Raw genomic sequence first — 15,668 nt, forward strand, 5'->3', positions numbered from 1 at the left:
GTAAGGGTGGGCCTGTGTCACTACGGAGAGGGGAAGGCAGGTAGTGTAAGGGTGAGCCTGTGTCACTACGGAGAGGGGAAGGCAGGTAGTGTAAGGGTGGGCCTGTGTCACTACGGAGGTGAAGGCAGGTAGTGTAAGGGTGGGCCTGTGTCACTACGGAGAGGGGAAGGCAGGTAGTGTAAGGGTGGGCCTGTGTCACTACGAAGAGAGAAGGCAGGTAGTGTAAGGGTGGGCCTGTGTCACTATAGAGAGTGAATATGCAGGTAGTGTAAGGGTGGGCCTGTGTCACTACGGAGAGGGGAAGGCAGGTAGTGTAAGGGTGAGCCTGTGTCACTACGGAGAGTGAAGGCAGGTAGTGTAAGGGTGGGCCTGTGTCACTATAGAGAGTGAATATGCAGGTAGTGTAAGGGTGGGCCTGTGTCACTACGGAGAGGGGAAGGCAGGTAGTGTAAGGGTGGGCCTGTGTCACTACGGAGAGAAGGCAGGTAGTGTAAGGGTGGGCCTGTGTCTCTACGGAGAGGGGAAGGCAGGTAGTGTAAGGGTGAGCCTGTGTCACTACGGAGGTGAAGGCAGGTAGTGTAAGGGGCCTGTGTCACTACGGAAAGTGAAGGCAGGTCGTGTAAGGGTGGGCCTGTGTCACTACGGAGAGGGGAAGGCAGGTAGTGTAAGGGTGGGCCTGTGTCACTACGAAGAGAGAAGGCAGGTAGTGTAAGGGTGGGCCTGTGTCACTATAGAGAGTGAATATGCAGGTAGTGTAAGGGTGGGCCTGTGTCACTACGGAGAGGGGAAGGCAGGTAGTGTAAGGGTGGGCCTGTGTCACTACGGAGAGAGAAGGCAGGTAGTGTAAGGGTGGGCCTGTGTCACTATAGAGAGTGAATATGCAGGTAGTGTAAGGGTGGGCCTGTGTCACTACGGAGAGGGGAAGGCAGGTAGTGTAAGGGTGGGCCTGTGTCACTACGGAGAGAGAAGGCAGGTAGTGTAAGGGTGGGCCTGTGTCACTACGGAGAGGGGAAGGCAGGTAGTGTAAGGGTGGGCCTGTGTCACTACGGAGAGAAGGCAGGTAGTGTAAGGGTGGGCCTGTGTCTCTACGGAGAGGGGAAGGCAGGTAGTGTAAGGGTGAGCCTGTGTCACTACGGAGAGTGAAGGCAGGTAGTGTAAGGTTGGGCCTGTGTCACTACGGAGAGGGGAAGGCAGGTAGCGTAAGGTTGGGCCTGTGTCACTATGTGGAGGTGAAGGCAGGTAGTGTAAGGGTGGGCCTGTGTCACTACGGAGAGGGGACGGCAGGCAGTGTAAGGGGGGGCCTGTGTCACTATGGAGAGGGGAAGGCAGGTAGCGTAAATGCTGAGCCTGTGCCTCTGCGGGGTTGGGGAGGGGGGTCTGGGTGCCGCACGCGGTTGTATTTTACGCACACGCAGTGAGCCCCGTTTCAGGTCACTGGGCTGTGGGGGGTGGGGGTGCATGATAGATGCATGTTGTCGACACGCTATCAATGTGGTCACGTGACACCCTGCTGCACGCTGAGTTGTGGTGCTGGGCAGCTGGGCCCGCCTTCCATGATTACATCAACGCAGCATCGCCCGAAGCACCGATTTATGTATTTTCTTTAATGTGGTTTGTGTTTCATTTTTATGATTTAACTCACTGCGTCATATATCATACATGCCTAAATACCTGGAATAAGTATGCTCTCTGTTTTTTGATTGACTCCCTCGTTGGCATTGACTTCTGTTGATTCTGTTACCCAGGCTCGTGCCATGGGATTGCGTTGTCCTGTCTTTGTAACACATTCTACCAGCCTTGGCCTCTGTGGGTGGCATCGGGGCTGTGGCCTTGCGCCCCAGCGGTGGCCTCCTCCCAGAGCTCGGGTGTTTGCTTGGTGTGGGGGTGTCTGCTCTCCTGGGGGTCTCTGGAGGCCTTCACCCCTGGGTTTGGTGTTTGCTTGGTGTGGGGGTGTTTGCTCTCCTGGGGGTCACTTGAGGCCTCCACCCTTGGGTCTGGTGTTTGCTTGGTGTGGGGGTGTCTGCTCTCCTGAGGGTCTCTGGAGGCCTCCACCCCTGGGTCTGGGGTTTTCTTGGCGTGGGAGTGCCTACTTCCCTGGGGGTCACTTGAGGCCTCCACCCCTGGGTTTGGTGTTTGCTTGGTGTGGGGGTGTTTGCTCTCCTGGGGGTCACTTCAGGCCTCCACCTCTGGGTCTGGTGTTTGCTTGGTGTGGGGTTGTCTGCTTTCCTGGGGGCCACTTGAGGCCTCCACCCTTGGGTCTGGTGTTTGCTTGGGCTTTGGGTGTCTGCTCTCCTGAGGGTCTCTGGAGGCCTCCACCCCTGGGCCTGGGGTTTTCTTGGCGTGGGAGTGCCTACTTCCCTGGGGTTCACGGGAGGCCTCCACCCCTGGGTTTGGTGTTTGCTTGGTGTGGGGGTGTCTGCTTTTCTGGGGGTCTTTGGAGACCTCCACCCCTGTGTCTGGTGTTTGCTTGGTGTGGGGTTGTCTGCTTTCCTAGGGGTCACTTGAGGCCTCCACCCCTGGGTCTGGTGTTTGCTTGGGCTTTGGGTGTCTGCTCTCCTGGGGGTCACTTGAGGCCTCCACCCCTGGGTCTGGTGTTTGCTTGGTGTGGGGGTGTCTGCTCTCCTGGGGGTCTCTGGAGGCCTTCACCCCTGGGTTTGGTGTTTGCTTGGTGTGGGGGTGTCTGTTCTCCTGGGGGTCACGGGAGGCCTCCACCCCTGGGTCTGGTGTTTGCTTGGTGTGGGGGTGTCTGCTCTCCTGGGGGTCACAGGAGGCCTCCACCCTGGGTCTGGTGTTTGCTTGGTGTGGGGGTGCTTGTTTCCCTGGGGGCCACTGGTGATATCCACCCTCTGCTCTGGCATTTGCTTGGGCTAGGGGTGTCTTAGCTCCTTGGGAGGGGGGGTCACTGGGGTCATCAAGCCCTGGACTTCCTGCTGCTGCCTTGTGATCCCTCCAACCTTCCCTCCAGGTGTCACCGGCTCGTGATCTCTCCTGACTTCCTTCCAGGTGTCACCTTTGTGAGAAGGTGGCCTGATATATGATGTCCACTAGTTCTAGTGGGCACCTTGTATCAGTCCAAACAACCCCTTATGGTGAATGGTTAAAGACAACCTTTATTGAAAGCTATCCTAGTGGTAGCTATGGAGAGCAGCCTTCAGGCTAAGTCTTGAAGGAATGTAAAGCAGCTTGTTTTACCAGTCTAAAACCTCTTGAATGATCAAATGAAAGGACAACCACACCAGGTATATATTCAAAATATATATATTTAGGTTAAAACACACCCCTCTAGTCTCTTTATGAGACTGGAGTTCGAAGTACTTTGGTTACAATTTAGCAATTATCAGTAATAGCACAAATACACGTTTGGGCCCTAGGGGCGTACCAAACCATATACCAAAAAAGTGGTATAAGAACCACGACTGGGATAGACACAAGGCCTAGAGCCTGTAGAATCGCTGGGACCCCAAGGAACCACCCAAGGTAGTGACACAGGGGACCCACGGGGACTGTATGCAGTGTGAAAACACAACAGCGGGTTCTCGTTATCTTCTATGGGCAATGTCACGGTTGGAAATTTAAAGATTAGAGACACTTAGAATCGAGTCAGGAGCAAACCCTTTTGGACTTAAGAAGTTCTAGGGCTAGCACCCACGGAAGCACTGGAGTACTCGAGTTACCTCACCCAGGGAAGCCGGGTGCATAGGTGTCTTTTGGTGTCTGGTCGCGTTGTTGATTTCCATGGAAGCCTGCAAAGAACTGCTGCTGCCGTGAAGAGGAGAAGTGTCCGAAGAGATCCAAGCCTGGATCTAGGATGGAAGGAACCTGAAAGCAGAGGGGACAGAGTCTGGGTCACTAGCCAGTGACCAAGGGCAGGATGGACCAATGCCCACAGATGTCGGGTGCTTCAGGTGAGTTGACGGGTGTCTTGACTCTTCAGCCACGAGGTCCAGGAGGCGTCGACGAAGTCCACGAGCTGGATTCGAGCTGTCCCACAAAGTCTGTTGAGTGCTGCGGTGTCGGCGACCAGAATGGACCCAACAAGCCTTGGCAACGGCAAGTCACTGTAATTCAGAGAAAGGACTGCGGTGCAGACCAGCAAGGTCTGAGGGACTCACCCAGCGAAGGTAAGTCAGGGCACGTCTGGAGCAACTAGGAAAGCCCAATTAGAAAAGGAGTTACCTTCATGGGGACCTGCTAGCCAACGGGCTAGTGATCGCGAAGGAGCCTCGAGCGGTCGCACTTGAAGCTAGTCCACGGGTCACTCGTGGAGTGGAGGCCAACAATCTTCGGTGCAGGAGGTGCACAAGGCTGGGGCTACTCGGAGCCCAAAGCACAACTTCAAGGAGGACCAGGAAGATAGTGTTGCTGCAAAAGTTCACGGTGTCCAGGGGTCATGGTTCCACGTCACCCACGATAGCCACGGGCCTCAGTTTTGCTGTGGACTCAGGGTAGCCTCGGGGAAGTCTGGAAATCCACCTCTGGCAATGCAAAGACTTCGGCGTCCGGCGGGAGCTTCAGCGATGCAGACCGGTCAGTTGCTTCTTTGGTGCCTGCCAAGCAGGGGAGTCACTCCTGGATCCCAAGGGAGATTTCTTCAGTCTTCTAGTCAGGATAGAATGTCGAAGGTCCAGGATATATGTAGCAGAGTTTCATCCAGGGTCATCTAAAATCTTAGGGATGGATTCCTATACTTATACCAAGTTTAGGGGATGGACTAACTCTAAGGCCCCACCTATGGGTGGGCTTGGAAAGAGGGGTGGTTACACCCATTTCCTTTGTCCAGTTTCGTGCCAGAGCAGGGGCAGGTAGCCCCTGCAACCGGTTTGAACTGGGCTATGCACAGGGACAGCAAGTGTGCCCCCAGTGCAGGACTTCAAAGCAGCAGAGAGTGCTCCCGGCCAGCCCCAATACACATCTGCCTGTCTGGGGAGGTGGTTACACCTCCTTTCGACAGGAAACCTACTGTCCAGGCCTCCCCTGCTGGACTTTCGGTCAGCAGCTGGAGGCCAGACCCGTGTCTGTGGCAGAGGCATCCATTTTGTGATGCCAGGGCTCGGGAAAGTCCTACCGGGCTTGACCAGTGTGAACATGTCTCTCCCTCTAGAAGGGTGGAATGCTACCCCTGCCGCCAGAACTAGCGGAGGGGGGGGGTAGTATTCCAAAGCGTTTGACACCAAACACGACATGTTTTGATGCAGCCATTCCAAAGTTAGCATTTACCGCGAGGTTATAATGCACTTAAGAATATATGGTATGGCTGTACCACAGAACAGCCATAAGGAAGTATTTCCGAAAGCTGCAGAGGGGCTCAGCTCATGCTTGGGCACCCTCTCACACAAAACCAAGCACTCTGCCTTCAGGATTGTCAAGGCCTGCCATAGGAGTGGTTTATAGGTTTATATGTGTCTGTATGTATGTGTGTGTTGGAAGGCGGACCCCGAGGAGTCGGTGCGACCACCAAGGGGGGGGCCCTCACACTGCACGAAGTAGCCGAGCGCTGCCGAGAAGTCTCCTGAGAGATCCTTCTCCTATCACGTCCTAGCACAGTAACACCACCACACAGGACTCAAGGGGGTTGTCTTGTGACAAGCAATTCTTTATCAGCAATAAAAAGGTTACGAGGTCAATATTTACACGAAGGGATCGAGGGATCCACCAAAAGTCTCAGTGTCTCTTTGGAAGGGTCGGGGTAGCGGGACAGTCTTTGGCAGGAATGCGGTACGAGGGTACCTGGGGCCCAGTTCTTATCCTCAAGCTGGAGGACCTCCGGATCTCGGAGGGGTTGAGCCGCGACGGCGTCAGCAGGGCTCTGGCGTACAGTTCGTGGAGAGCCGCGATCCAATCAGCAGGGCTCTCAAGATGGTTTCTGCTCAGCTCGAGCCGCGACGTCGTCAGCAGGGCTCCGAGGGAGGTTTCAGCGAGGTTGGGCCGCGACGGCGTCAGCAGGGCTCCGATGTTCCAGGTGGTTCAGAAAGGGTTCACAGGAAGGAGCCGCGACGCAGTCAGCAGGGCTCGTGATGGTTCCGACAAGAGTTCTTCTCCGTAGGGTCAGCCGCGATTCAATCAGCAGGGCTCTCGACTCCGGGATACAACTGCCGAGCTGTGGTGGGGTCGCCCCAGATATAGGTCTGGAGCCCTTTGATGTCCGGACCTATGCGCCCGAGGGGGCGGAGTGGCCGGGTGGAGGTGGCCAGACGCCCAGCAGGAGAGGCGCCAGGCCCATGGGAGTTGCAGGGCGATCACACCTCGAGAGGGGAGGACAGTTGGGGGTCCCATCGATACTGTCCTCCGCCGGGGGCGATGAATGGTTCCTGCGGCACCCCCTGGCTAGTTCGTGGTGCCTCGATGTCGGGGCTTCGCTGGGGTCGAGGCCGGGTTGAGCGGGGTCGCGCCGGCTGGTGCACGGTGTGACGTGGATGCCAACAAGATGGCGGAGCCACGAGGAGTATGCGTCCACGTGCAGCTCCGGGTGAAGGGCCTTGGTGCAGTTCAGACGGGTGGCCCGTGACGGCCGGGGCGGGGAACGGGCACAATCCAGGGGGTTAAGGACCACGCCACGAGGCCGGGTCCAACAGGCGTCCCCCCCAGCCGAAGGCATGGAGAGTCACCCATCTCCTTGGGGATTCTCCTCGTCAAGGCGGAAGAAGCGGGACAGGCCGTCGGCGTTGGCGTGGTCATTGCCGGGCCGGTGTTCGACGTCAAAGTCCATCCCTTGTAGCGAGATGGACCACCGCAGCAGCTTGGGGTTCTCGCCCCGCATTTGCATTAGCCATTGCAAGGGCCGGTGGTCGGTCTGGACCCGGAAGTGGGTGCCAAAGAGGTAGGGCCGGAGCTTCTTGAGGGCCCACACCACAGCGAAGGCCTCACGCTCAATAGTGCTCCAGCGTTGCTCTCGGGGCAGTAGTCGTCGGCTGATGAAGGCCACTGGTCGGTCGAGCCCCTTTTCGTCGGCTTGGGATAGGACGGCCCCGATCCCATACTCGGAGGCGTCCGTCTGTACCACGAACTCCTTCTGGTAGTCCGGGGCCTGCAGCACCGGAGCAGTACACATGGCTGTCTTTAGGGTGTCGAAGGCTGTTTGGCAGCGGGGTGTCCAGTGTACCTTCTTGGGCTGCTTTTTGGACGTTAACTCTGTGAGGGGGCCAACAATGCTCCCATAGTCCCGGATAAACCGCCGGTAGTATCCGGTGAGGCCCACGAAGGCCCGGACAGCGGTCTGGGTAGTGGGGGGTTCCCAGGTCTGGATGGCATCTATCTTTGCTTGGAGGGGGGCCACCTGCCCGCTCCCCACTTGATGGCCCAGGTAGGTCACGGATCCGTGGCCGATTTGGCATTTGCTGGCCTTGATTGTGAGCCCGGCCCGCTGAAGGGCGGCCAGGACGGCCTTCAGGTGGAGAAGGTGCTCGGCCCAGTGGTTGCTGTACACGGCAATGTCATCTAAGTAGGCCGCGCTGAAGGCCTCAAGCCCGGCCAAAACCTTGTTCACCAGTCTTTGGAAGGTGGCCGGGGCGTTCTTCATTCCGAAGGGCATCACCCGAAAGTGGTAATGCCCATCCGGGGTCGAAAAGGCGGATCTTTCTTGGGCGCCGGGGGTGAGCTGGATCTGCCAGTACCCGGCGGTGAGGTCCAGCGTGCTCAAGTAGCGAGCGGCCCCTAGGCGGTCGATGAGTTCGTCGGCCCGGGGTATCGGGTGTGCGTCTGTCTTGGTTACTGCATTCAGGGCTCGGTAGTCCACGCAGAATCGCAACTCCGGGGGGTGACCGGGAGCTGCGGCCTTGGGCACCAGGACGACAGGGCTGGCCCACGGGCTGTCGGAAGGCTCGATGACCCCCAGGGCCAGCATCTTCGCTACTTCGGCCTGGATGCAGGCCCGCACTCGGTCAGGCACCCGGTAGGCTCTGTGTCGTATGGGGGGGCTCTCCCCGGTGTCGACATCGTGGACGCACCAGTGGGTCACCCCCGGGGTGAGAGAGAAGAGGGCTGCGTAGTCCCGCAGTAATTGCTGGCAGTCGTTGCGCTGTTCCGGGGTCAGGGACGAGGCGAGTTGGACCCCTTCGATCGATCCATCGTGAATGTCGGATTGCAAGAGGTCGGGCAAGGGCTCGGAGTCGTCCTCGCCCCCTTCGTCAGTCGCCAGCAGCAGGCTCAGTTCGGTCCGGGCGAAGTGGGGTTTTAGCCTGTTAGCATGTAGGACCCGGAGGGGGTTCCGGGGGGACTCCAGATCGACCAGGTAGGTGACGGGACTTTTCTTCTCCACCACCTTGAAGGGCCCGGTCCACTTGTCCTGGAGGGCGCCGGGTTCGACCGGGGCCATGACCCATACTTTCTGTCCTGGCTCGAATTCTATAGTAGAGGTGTTGCGATCGTACCACCGCTTCATGTCCTCCTGGCTGGCCTCGAGGTTGGCTTCGGCCATGGCTCGGAACCTGCGGGTCTGGTTTCGGAGGGTCAGGAGGTATCGGTAGACGTCAGGAGGGGCTCCTCGGGGCTTCATCTCCCAGCCCTCCTTGACCAGGCTGAGCGGTCCGCGGACCGGGTGTCCATACAATAGTTCAAACGGGCTGAACCCCAGGGACTTCTGCGGGACCTCCCGATAGGCAAACAGGAGGCAGGGCAGCAGGACATCCCATTTCCGCCTGAGGGGTTCTTCCAGGCCCTGGATCATCCCTTTTAATGTTCGGTTGAACCGCTCAACCAGTCCGTTCCCCTGAGGGTGATAGGGGGTCGTGAACTTGTACGTGACCCCGCACTGTTGCCACAGAGACCGCATGTACCTGGAGATAAAGTTCGTGCCGCGGTCGCTCACCACTTCGCTGGGGAATCCCACTCGGGAGAAGATCCCCATCAAGGCCCGGCCTACCACAGGGGCCGTTATAGTTCTTAGCGGGACCGCCTCCGGGTACCTGGTGGCGTGGTCCACGAGGACCAGGATGAAGCGGTGGCCCAGGGCGGTTTGGGGGTCCAGGGGTCCCACAATATCGATTCCGACCCGTTCGAACGGGGTGCTGACGGCTGGAAAGGGCTGGAGGGGGGCCTTGACCCGACCCCCCGTCTTTCCGCTGGCTTGGCAGGTCTGGCAGGACCGGCAGTGGTTGTCCACATCTCTCCGCATCCGGGGCCAGTAGAAGTGGGTCACCAGACGACTGTACGTTTTGTCTTGCCCCAAGTGTCCGGCGAGGGGCACATCATGGGCCAGGTGGAGAAGGAACTCCCGGAAGCGGAGGGGGACCACCAACACGCGGCTGGCCCCGAGTTCTGCTACTTTCTGTTCACTGTACAACAGGCCCTCGGTCCAGTAGATCCAGTGGGTGCCGGTCTGGTCACCGTTGGCTTGCGCGGTCGCCTGTTGTTGGACCCCTTCGAGAGAGGGACAGGACTGTTGTTCTTGCTGGAACTGCTCTCGGGTGGGGCCCCCTTCGTGTCGCCATTGTGTCAGTTCTGGGAGGGCGCTCGGAGAAGCCATCTCTTCGGGGGAGGATTCGCTGGGTCCAGGGTCGGTGTCCGCCTCCTCCTCGCTGCTGGTGGGAGGGGGTGTGAGCCCCTCGGGCTGGCCGGTCCCGGAGGTCGAGGATGAGCGGGGGGCCTGGGCGGTCATGGACCGGGTGATGGCGCAGGCCCAATCAGCCAGTCCCAACATTCGGAGGTGCTCTCGTCGCTCTACTTGAGCCCAGGGGGAACTTTCCAAGTCGTTCCCCAGGAGGCAGTCGACCGGGGCGTCGTCGCGCACTGTCACCTTCAGCAGGCCCGTCACCCCTCCCCACTCGAAGGGGACCAGGGCCATCTGGCATAGGCTTTCACTGTTGTCGGCCGTCCGTACGGGGCACAGCACATTCGGTAGAATCTGCCCAGGGGTCACCAGGTGGCAGCGGACAGCGGTGATACTGGCGCCTGTGTCACGAAGGGCTTCGGCCCGTTGTCCATTGACCGTGACCTGCTGCCGGTACTTCTGGGTGTTGGTTGGGATGGGGGTGCAGGGTACCATCTCTCGGCTACCCAGGCAGACCAGGGACATGGCTGCCGGCTCCCACTCAGTGTTCTCTCGGTCGAGGGCCTCCTCTTCCTCTTCTCCTCCCCCCAAGGCGGCGGCTGTCAGCTGCCGGGGCGGGTGCCCGCCGGCCCCGTTTCTTCGGTTCAGAGGGCAGGCCGGATCGCTGGCAAAGTGTCCTGTTTGTTGGCAGCCGTAGCAGGTCACTGGCGGCCGTGGTCCGGGTCGGGCCGGGCCCACCTTTCGGGCTAGGCTCGGGGAGAGATGTGGCTGCGGTGGCCCTCGAGGGGGGCTCCTGGGGGCCCCGGCGGGAGGGTCTCGGTTCCTGTTCGGCCCTCCCCCCCCTCCGCGCTGGCGGGGGGGTCCGTTGGGGTTCCTCTGGTACTCCCCCATTGAGTTCCGGGGGACCCGGGAGTTGACCCATCGATCGGCCTCGACGGCAAGTTTTCGCGGGTCGGTCATTTTGCTGTCGAGGAGGTGCTGTCTCAGTTCCACGAAGCAATTGTTGGAAAGGTGTTCCCACACGATGAGGTCGACCAGCTGCCCGTAGGTGGTTACTTTGCTCCCTTTGATCCACCCTTCTAGGGCCCGACTGAAAAAGTCCACATATTCCACCCATGTGGTACCCGGGATCTTCTTGCAGTCTCTGAACCGCTGGCGGTACATTTCCGCTGTTAGCCCGTAGCGGGTGAGCAGGGCCTCCTTCATGTGATCGTAGGAGGTCATCACCTCCTCCGGTAGCTGGAGCAGCGTGTCCCGCCCCTCACTCAGGAACCGCCCCCACAGGCCCGCGCCCCAGTCCTTTCGGGGCACCCGATGAGAGGTCATGGCCACCTCGTAGGCCTTGAACCATTGTTGGATGTCGTCATTCTTGTAATACTCCTTGACGACTTCTTTCGGGATATGTACCTTGGCCTCGGAAGGCGGTAGAGTGTCTCTAGTACTGGGGGTGTCAGTCCCTCCGTTCTTGGCCTTGATCTCGAGCTCCTTGAGACTGCGCTCGTGCTCAAGAGTTAGTTTCTTTTCCTCCAACTCCCGGTGTCGTCTCTTCTCCTCTATCTCTTCTTGAAGGCGCAGCTGCTCTAGGGCCAGTTTCTTTTCTGCCAGCTGGAGTTCCCCGTCCAGCCGCAGTCGGGCGAGCTCTAGCTCGTGGCTCCGGACCTTTTCCCGCTCTCGTATTTCTTCTTCGGAGAGGCCGGTTTCTAGGCTCTTTCTTCCTCCGGTTGCCGGAGTCCGTGCGGTTGCTGCGGTCTCAGTCAGGGGCAAGGGCCCTTCTTCCTGGGAGGGGCCTGCCCCGGCCTCCAACCATGCCCTCAGAGCTTTCTGCATCTCCTCTTTGGTACCTAGGCTGGTGGTTGCAATGCCTTTGTCTTTGCAGAACTGTTTCAATTCTTTGTGCGTATATTCTTCCAGCCGTTCGGGCTGGAACTCCATTGTCGCGTTGTTTTCCTGGCTGCTCATGATGCTGTTCGTTTGGATGGGTAGCTAGTGGGTACTGGCTGGTACGTACTGCGTTCGGCTCGGATCCCGTCGCTGGCCACCAAATGTTGGAAGGCGGACCCCGAGGAGTCGGTGCGACCACCAAGGGGGGGCCCTCACACGGCACGAAGTAGCCGAGCGCTGCCGAGAAGTCTCCTGAGAGATCCTTCTCCTATCACGTCCTAGCACAGTAACACCACCACACAGGACTCAAGGGGGTTGTCTTGTGACAAGCAATTCTTTATCAGCAATAAAAAGGTTACGAGGTCAATATTTACACGAAGGGATCGAGGGATCCACCAAAAGTCTCAGTGTCTCTTTGGAAGGGTCGGGGTAGCGGGACAGTCTTTGGCAGGAATGCGGTACGAGGGTACCTGGGGCCCAGTTCTTATCCTCAAGCTGGAGGACCTCCGGATCTCGGAGGGGTTGAGCCGCGACGGCGTCAGCAGGGCTCTGGCGTACAGTTCGTGGAGAGCCGCGATCCAATCAGCAGGGCTCTCAAGATGGTTTCTGCTCAGCTCGAGCCGCGACGTCGTCAGCAGGGCTCCGAGGGAGGTTTCAGCGAGGTTGGGCCGCGACGGCGTCAGCAGGGCTCCAATGTTCCAGGTGGTTCAGAAAGGGTTCACAGGAAGGAGCCGCAACGCAGTCAGCAGGGCTCGTGATGGTTCCGACAAGAGTTCTTCTCCGTAGGGTCAGCCGCGATTCAATCAGCAGGGCTCTCGACTCCGGGATACAACTGCCGAGCTGTGGTGGGGTCGCCCCAGATATAGGTCTGGAGCCCTTTGATGTCCGGACCTATGCGCCCGAGGGGGCGGAGTGGCCGGGTGGAGGTGGCCAGACGCCCAGCAGGAGAGGCGCCAGGCCCATGGGAGTTGCAGGGCGATCACACCTCGAGAGGGGAGGACAGTTGGGGGTCCCATCGATACTGTCCTCCGCCGGGGGCGATGAATGGTTCCTGCGGCACCCCTGGCTAGTTCGTGGTGCCTCGATGTCGAGGCTTCGCTGGGGTCGAGGCCGGGTTGAGCGGGGTCGCGCCGGCTGGTGCACGGTGTGACGTGGATGCCAACAAGATGGCGGAGCCACGAGGAGTATGCGTCCACGTGCAGCTCCGGGTGAAGGGCCTTGGTGCAGTTCAGACGGGTGGCCCGTGACGGCCGGGGCGGGGAACGGACACAATCCAGGGGGTTAAGGACCACGCCACGAGGCCGGGTCCAACAGTGTGGAAATAGGTAGCCTATACCACTGTAAGGGGTGCAAGCACACCCTTACCCAGGCTGCAGTAGTAGACCTGTGGTGGCAGTGCTTCCCAGGGGTGGCATAATACATGCTGCTGCCCCTGGTAGGCCTCTGAGGTACCTATGCCCTAGGTACATAGTATACCATATACTAGGGGCTTATAAGGCACTCCAGAATCCAATTAGATATGTACCTAATGTTCATGGAAACCATTTTAGAGAGGAATCAGCTAGGCTGTGGTCCTGATTAGCAGGGCCACAGTCAAACTAAGGTCGAAAAACAGTGAAACACCAGCAAAAAGTGGGGGTACCCATGTGAAGCAGATCCTACTCTCCTACAACCTTCCCTCCAGGTGTCACTGGCTTGTGATCCCTCCTGCCTTCCTTCCAGGCGTCACCTTCCCTCCAGGTGTCACTGGCTCGTGATCCCTCCTACCATCCCTCCAGGTGTCACCAGCTCGTGATCCCTCCTGACTTCCTTCCAGGTATCACCTTCCCTCCAGGTGTCAACGGCTTGTGATCCCTCCTGCCTTCCCTCCAGGTGTCACTGGCTTGTGATCCCTCCTACCTTCCCTCCAGGTGTCACCGGCTCGTGATCCCTCCTACCTTCCTTCCAGGTGTCACCGGCTCGTGATCCCTCCTACCTTCTCTCCAGGTGTCCCTGGCTGGTGTGTGGTGGGTTCCCTGACTTCCAGGTGTCCCTGGCTGGTGTGTGGTGGTGGCTGGTGTGTGGTGGGTTCCTTGACCTCCAGATGTCCCTGGCTGGTGTGTGGTGGGTTCCTTGACCTCCAGGTGTCCCTGGCTGGTGTGTGGGGAGTTCCTTGACCTCCAGGTGTCCCTGGCTAGTGTGTGATGGGTTCCTTGACCTCCAGGTGTCACTGGCTGGTGTGTGGTGATTTCCTTGACCTCCAGGTGTCCCTGGCTGTTGTGTGGCGGGTTCCTTGACCTCCAGGTGCCCCTGGATAGTGTGTGGTGGATTCCCTAACCTCCTGGTGTCCCTGGCTGTTGTGCGGTGGGTTTCCTGACCTCCAGGTCTCCCTGGCTGTTGTGTGGTGGGTTCCTTGACCTCCAGGTGCCCCTGGCTAGTGTGTGGTGGGTTCCTTGACCTCCAGGTGTCCCTGGCTGATGTGTGGTGAGTTCCTTGACCTCCAGGTGTCCCTGGCTGGTGTGTGGTGAGTTCCTTGACCTCCAGGTGTCCCTGGCTGGTGTGTGGTGAGTTCCTTGACCTCCAGGTGTCCCTGGCTAGTGTGTGATGGGTTCCTTGACCTCCAGGTGTCTCTGGCTGGTGTGTGGTGGGTTCATGGACCTCCAGGTGTCTCTGGCTGGTGTGTGGAGGGTTCCTGGACCTCCAGGTGTCTCTGGCTGGTGTGTGGAGGTTTCCTTGACCTCCAGGTGTCTGGCTGGTGTGTGGTGGGTTCCTGGACCTCCACCCACTGGCTGGTGTGTGGTGGGTTCCTTCGCCTCCAGCTTCCTTTGACTTCCTTGGCTCCTCGTTTCCCTTGTGTTGGGATCCCATGTGGGTGTAAACTGTTTTAAGGGTCTGCTCCTCTTCGAACACTGGTCATCTTTTTGGTATTGCAGTGCTTGTTGGTTTGCTTTGGCACTGGTGGCTGTGCTGGCCTCCTGGGTGTCGGCCTTCTTGCTCTGGGGCTGGACTTTGCTCTTTCTGGCAGCTGTGGTGGTGGCTGATGGCTGCTTTGATAGATCCTCGTGATGTTAGGACTGGGATGAGGAAGTGATGACAAACCGACGAGGAAGGAATGAGGAAGTGACGACTTAAGAGTAATCCCAGGAGCCTGTTTCTTCCTCGTCCCAACACTTGTGACTCTCCCGGCCTCCGTACTCCGTGCCCGGCTTCACGTGCAGTCTGTGGGCTGCTCTGGTGGTCCAGCCAGGAGGGGTCGAGACAGAGGTGGTGCCTCACAGTTACTGTGAGGGCTGGACCCAGCCCCACTCCCACAGACACTGCACTGTTAGGAACTGCACACTGCCTGCCCCCTCCCCCACAAACACTCTGAGGACTGCCCCTGCCTTGCCCCACACACACCCTGCACTCTTAAGACTGCACTCACCCTTACCACCCACAAACACTGCACTCCGAGGAACTGCACACTGCCTGCCCCCACACACACTGCACTCTTAGGACTGTACTCATCCTTAGCGCCCGCTGATACTGCACTGTTAGGAACTGCACCAAACCTCAGCCCCACAGGCACTGCACTCTTAAGACTACACTCACCCTCACCACCCACAAACACTGCACTCTTAAGACTACACTCACCCTCACCACCCACAAACACTGCACTCTTAAGACTACACTCACCCTTACCACCCACAGACACTGCACTCTTAGAACTGCACCCAGCCTTGCCAACCACAGAGACTTCACTCTTAGAAATGGCAACCAGCCTCAACCCCACTGACACTGAAATGTTAGGACTGCACCCAGCCTCAGCACCCGCAGATGCTGCACTCTTAGAACTGCACCTTGCCTCGCCACCCACAAACACTGCACTGTTAGGACTGTACCCAGCCTCACCACCCACAGGCACTGCACTCATAGGACTGCACCCAACCTCACCACCCACAGACACTGCACTCTTTGAATTACACCCAACATCCCCACCCACAGACACTGCACTCTTAGAATTACACCCAGCCTCACCAGCCACATACACTGCCCTTAGAATTATACCCAACCTTACCACCCACAGACACTGCACTCTTAGAATTATACCCAGCCTCAGCACCCACAGACACTGCACCCTTAGGACTGCATCCAGCTTCAGCATCCACAGGCACTGCACTCTTTGAGCTGCACCTGCCTTCTAATCCCAGAGGCACTGCACTATTAGGGGTATATTTACAATCCCCTATCGCCATAGGAGCATCACTTTTTAAGACGTTCCTGTAGCGATAGGGGCTTTGCCTTATTTACAAGGCAGCATTAAGCCCCTTAAGGCCCCCTTTCA

General features: G+C 58.6%; 1 protein-coding gene across 5 annotated transcripts in view; it reads left to right on the plus strand.

The window, feature by feature from the left end:
* The window catches only part of CLCN1 (chloride voltage-gated channel 1), a 1,161,279-nt gene that overhangs the window by 554,488 nt on the left and 591,123 nt on the right, over nucleotides 1-15,668 (plus strand). The gene's annotated exons all lie outside the window — the stretch shown is intronic.

This window comes from Triturus cristatus, chromosome 7, assembly GCF_964204655.1.
Source record: "Triturus cristatus chromosome 7, aTriCri1.1, whole genome shotgun sequence".
In the NCBI taxonomy this organism is placed as follows: Eukaryota; Metazoa; Chordata; class Amphibia; order Caudata; family Salamandridae; genus Triturus; species Triturus cristatus.